This window comes from Muscardinus avellanarius (assembly GCF_963383645.1).
Source record: "Muscardinus avellanarius genome assembly, chromosome: 4".
NCBI lineage: Eukaryota > Metazoa > Chordata > Mammalia > Rodentia > Gliridae > Muscardinus > Muscardinus avellanarius.
The window spans coordinates 149,989,390-149,995,389 of record NC_137789.1 but is presented as its reverse complement, the minus strand read 5'-3'; positions in this window follow the sequence as shown (position 1 = coordinate 149,995,389).

The following is a 6,000-nucleotide window of genomic DNA, read 5'->3' as shown; positions in this document are numbered from 1 at the left end:
AGCCAGGCTAAATGCTTGCTTTAAAGTTTTATCACATTTCATCTTCAAAACTCTTCAAAGCTAGGTATTCTCATTGGCCCCATTTTATAGACAAGAAAACTGAAGCTCGGGTAGGCGAGATAGATCTCCTGGTGCCACACAGCTAGTGTGTTTCTGAGCCTTGATCGGAGCCCATGTGTTTGAGCCCTGAAGCCCATTCTTTTAGCCCCTGCATGCACAGCAGAGTTGCTGGCACGTGGGGTGCATTAGATAAAGAATGGGTGTCCTGATCGTGCTGCAGGGCCTCTTAAAGCCTTTTTTTTTAAACAATAATTAGATTTTTATAGAATAATTTAGGTCTAGCAAAATGTGCTATACATTTCTATTCAAGTCTGGGCCCTTCTGATCTTTCTTTAGTAAGGAAAAATCTGGAAGGTACTCAGTTGGATGAAGACAGCACCCCACGTCTCCAAGGTCACGGGCTTCCCGGAGCTGTAAAAAAAAAAAAAAAAAAAAAACCCTCAAAGCAAACAGGGCTTTCAAGGAGAAATGGGGTTCCGTCACCACGATGACTTTTCTCTCATCCCCTCCCAACAGCATCAGACTTGCCTTTAAGAGTCCCCAGTTGGGAACAACTTCAACCAGGGGGCGGCACTGGGGGATGGGATGGAAGCCAGAGTTTGCCCTCCTAAATCTGGCCCCAGCGATAGAAGGCATCTTTGGCCTGAAGAAGTAGAATACAAAGAAGACCCTAATTGCTACAGCTAAGTAATTAGAAGAGCCAACCTATAAATTATAGAGTAGCAACCCTTTTAATCATGTGCACAATTAAGCAGGTGACTAACGCACACTCTTCCCCGGATGAGCATATTTAATACGCTGTAATGGCAACAAGTTTCAAGCTGATTTATCATGATTTTGTTTGGTCAGATGGGTTTTCTGCATTTTAATGTGTTTTGTGGTTACATATTTGCTATGAACAAACAATGCGCTTCTCAGGTAGTGCGCGGGGAAGGACTGACTGCGGAGTTGTTTACTATTCCTTCAGGCCTCTCGGAAATCAAACAACATTATGTGCCTATTTTTAAGTAGCTGCACTAAAATCTTAAACAGTGTCCTTAGAGCACTTCCCTCCTTGGCAGTGTGTACACAAGCAACAAAATCTTGGGAAAATGACCAATTCTCTCGAGTCGCATTTGGACAGCTGGATGCAGCATTCTGACAGTCAACTTTAATAACTGTGCAATCAGAAGCATCGACTGACTCTGAGATAATATCTGGATTCCAAGGAGCTGAAGACAACACATTAGCAGTGTAATGCCAACGTGTGCACGGGAGATCACATTTGGCAGCCCACCGAGATTTAAAACTGCTGTGTTAATGGCCCCGGAATAGAACATTTTAACCGTGCCCTCTGAAAGTGTATGTTTATGTTTAGTGGAGTGGTAGAAAGACTCTAGGCTTGGAAATCATGCAGGCCTGGGTTCGAATCCCAGCTTTGCCTTTTATTAGCTGTGTGGTCAGAGGTATGTCGCTTACCTAGGGAAAAGAAGAAGTAAACTCAGGTACTTTGCACAGTGGCAGTGAGAATTAGAGGCTTCCCACCTGAGGCCCTGCAGCTGGATGCCTGGGAATCAGTAGGTTAGGTACTCCATACATGTTACTGCAATTGTAACCAGAATAAATGTCTGTCTTCCTGCTCACAGAATCCAAAAGGAACACAGATCAGGTTCCAAAGCCTCGAGGATCATCTGTACATCCCTGAAGAACTACCTTGAAAGGGCTGCAGAGAGAAAATTATATACACAGCACAGTCGTGGGTATTCAATGTCCTCTTTATCTTTCCCTCAAAACTGCAGTAGCTTGTCCTCATGGCTGCTACCCGGGGCACCCCGGCTGCTCCCAGCCTCTGGGCGCTTTGGTCCCTGAGTTCTTACCTGACCCCCATCTGCATCAGCTAGACCTAGAATGGAGGCCAGCCATCACACCCTCGGGGGAAGGTCCCCTCTAGTGGTGAGAGGTGGTTTGGAAGGGCCCTGGCGTAGTAGTGCGACTCTATGTCCTTATGCTTGGCAGACACTATTTTTAAAAAGTAGGTCAGGCTATAGGAGTTCATACTTCTTTGTTTCCCAAGGGAGGAGGGGGATTGAGAAGAGAGCAGGCAAGGGGTGAAGGTGAGAGAGGCCAGCCAGGGTGCTGATGGAAGTTTCAGGGGATGGTGAAGAGTCAAGGAGAGCGAGGGAGGGGAGGGAGGGGAGGAAGGGAGAGAGAGGGAGGGAGGAAGAGAGAGGGAGGGAGAGAGAGGGAGGGAGGGAGGGAGAGGGAGGGAGAGAGAGAGAGAGAAAGAGAGGGAGAGAGGGAGAGAGGGAGGGAGGGAGAGAGAGAGAGAGACAGAGAGAGAGAGAGAGAGGTGTTAAGGGGCCCATAGCTGCATGAAGAATAATACCATTACTAATACGTAGCTGGCTTATGTCGAGGGCTTATCACTGTCCTGGGTACGCTTGCCTGTGTTGACTTATTCTCAAACAGCACTAAGAGGTAGGTTTTAGCATCCTCAGACTACAGGCGAATCAACTGAGGTCACAGGGACTTGTCTAAGGTCTGAAAGCCAAGGCGCAAATGCAGAGCGCCTGGCCTGGAGCCTAAGCAGTCTCACCAGCCTCCAGTTGCGGAGAGGACGCCTCATGATTCAACCCTGTAGATTAAGCTACCCCGAAATAAGCCTTTCAGAAGAAAAGAAAGGAGGCCTCTGGCTGCTTGACTATCTCCCAGAGCCTAAAACTATACTGCAGCCCGGTCGGCCCTTGACAGACGTCTGCGGACAGACAGACAAGGGTGTCTGTCGAAAACAAACTAAGATTCAGCATGAAGGGAGAGGGCAGGGATCTCTCTGTAGCCCTACATGGGAATTTTCTCACAGATTCCATACTAAATGGTCCAGGGCTAGATTTTCATGTTGCAAAATAACTAGTCATCCAGAAAGACACAAGCTATCAGAATTTCATCATGATGTGGGGGAACAGAAATTGCTTTTTAATTTTTCTTAAAAAAAGGAGAAAGGTTTGGAAGCATATGGGGTATATCTTTAGAATCAGCCCTCATAAGAATTATATAAACATCCTAACATCAAAGGATATGGGCAGAAGCATCAGGAACCTCCTCTGGCGTGGGAACAAGGCCCCTCACCCCCCAGCAGGACATTGTACAGAGAAAAGCCAGAATATGTCAATCCGTGTGCTTTGCTTTGGTTTTAACACAGTGTATGTAGGACTTTGCTAAGGCTCTGACTTCGGTCGGGTCCCTGTGTGAAGAAATGCTGTTGACACCCAGTAACACTAACCCTAGGTTGGCTGCAGCCTCAAGGGACCTCTTAGCCCCTTTGGACATCAGAATAGTCACCGTGTTTCTTGGTAGCACTTGAAATAGAAGCAGAAGGATTGTTGCAGAAGGTCTATTAAAAAAAAAGATCTTCTAATGCGGTTTTTTATACCCAGCGCTGGCTTCGGATTAGCATCCCAAATGCAGGTTGTGTCTTTATGCCCAGCTCGGATTGTGAATCTGCGGAGGGCTGCCTGTCCTCTTTAGCGCTGGGAATTTCACAGGCGGTAAACAGCATCTGGGCATCGCTCACCTCCTTTGATGTTTAGCACAATTTACAATGAAAGCTTTGGGAGACGTTTAAAACCGTGCAAGGTCCTAAATCATTAAAGGAATGCGGTGCTAGACTTAAGAAATGATAATTGAATGCATTCAACAATAAAGCTGCCAAATTTTAGTGGCCCGTTTGCTAGAGGCTCTTTGGGAGAAACGGAGCTAGACTTAAAAAAAAAAAAAAGAAGAAGAAGAAAAAGAAGAAAAGACAGTAGAACTTCTCAAGTAAGTAAGAAATTTGTTATTACACACATTAAACACGGACTGAAGCAGATAAAAAGAAAAAGACAAATGGATTAGCTAATAGCATTAAAAACACTAAATGATCCAAATAGTCATAGCGGATACTTTTTACAGAGACTGGCCCACCTGTGCCTCCTGCCCGCTCCGCACACTAATTGTGTTTGGACTGTGTTTCCCTAGGTCCTTATCCACCAGGCAAATGGCAGCCGGGTTTGTCTGGAATAGTCCTAACTGATATGTTATGCTAATATAAAGTTTTTTAAAAAGTTGCCTTGTAAAACTTTCAAAAATATACCAAAACACATAGAATAGGCTGATAAAGCCCCACATATTTTTGTTTCCCCTCCTATATTATTTTTAAACACATCTAAAGCATCAAGATTAATAAAAGACATTTAATGGGTAGGGGCTAACTGGGCGATGTGTGCATATATGTCTACAAAAGTATTTTCCTTATACCATTATGATGTATGAATACAGTGCACCAATGAAAAATAAAAACAAAACAAAAATAGAAAACAGATTAATAAAAAAAGAAAAAGAAAGAGAAAAAGCATGTCAATACCACTGTCACACCTAAAATCATGAATTGCAATTCCTTAATATAACCAAACATCAAACAAATGTGCACATTTTCACTTTTCTCACAAACAAAAGTATATTTTTCAGCCCTCGTTCGTTTGCTTTTTTATTTTCGTTTGAACTAGGTTTCACATAAGAGCACATATTGGTCTGTCGGTTAAATCTCTTTTTGCCTTTAGGTTTTCTCTTCATCTCTTTTTTTTCTTTCAATTTATTTTTTTTAGCATTGTTATTAATTCATAGATTAAGTACATTTTATGTGTTTCAACTCATTATGGTTACCGTGCTTACTGATGCTCAAATTATCCAGGGTTTGGTGGGTGGGAACTTCTTCATGTTGGCTCCTAAGTTCCTTGACGAGATTCCAATGGTCTTTGATGCTTGCTTCTAATATAACAAAATGGTCCAGGCTTGTCTTGTATATTTCTTGCTGCAACCGTTTTGCCAAGAGGCGCTGTCTTCTTTTAGTGGACATAGTATTTGGAGACCACAGTCTGTTTGAGGTGCTCATTCCTATTGGTTGGTCATGATTTCTAGGGATTTTCAGTGGATATGGCTATAAAGTTGTGTGTGTGTGTGTGTGTGTGTGTGTGTGTGTGTGTGCGCGCGCGTGTGTGACTGGACATTGAACCCAAGGGCATTCTACTTCCAAGCTATACCCCCAGTCCTATTTTATTTTATTTTTATTTTGAAATAGTGTCTCTCTAGGTTGATAGGAGTCTCACTACTTCCTGTGGTTGTCCTCAAGCTGCAATCTTTCTGTCTCAGCCTCTCAAGTACTGGCATTACCGGCATGTGTCACCATGCCCAGCAGGAATTTTGAAAGATAAAACAGATCATGAGTTTATATCAACACTTCCAATTCAAATGCAGGATTACAGGAAACTTAAAAACTTAAAACTTTCACCTTACATTCACTTAAAACTTTTCATTTAAAATTTTAAGACTTTTCACTTAAAACTTTCACCTTAACATTTGCACCTCTATTTTCTCACAGCATTAAGTACTGAATCACCAGGCCCATGTGCAGGTCTCCACCACTAGGAGGAGCTCATGAGAAAAATAGTTTGATTCTTTCATGGTCATGATAGTTTATCTTCAGTCTTTATACTTTAATGTAAATTTGACTGGATGTGCAACATAAAATGATTTTTTTTGTGGTGCTGAGGATTCAACTCAGGGGCATTCTACTTCTAAGCTACACCTCCAGCCTGATTTTTAATTCTTTATTTTGAAACAGGGTCTCATTAAGTTGTAGAGGGCCTCACTAAGTAGCTGAGACCCGCTATGAACCATCATCCTCCTGTCTCAGCCTCCCAAGTACTGGGAATGCAAGCGTGTGCCACCACACCTGGCTCCATATGATTTTTTATTTTGTTTTGTTTATTATCTTGAAGATATTAGTCCATTTTCTTTTGGGAAAAGCCAACAGTCTAATGGTATTCAACAGTCTAATGGTGATCTTATAATCTTTCTAAGTGACCTGGTCTTTTTTGTCTGGAAGTTCAAAGGACTTTGTTTTGTAAAGTCCAATAATTTTTCAAG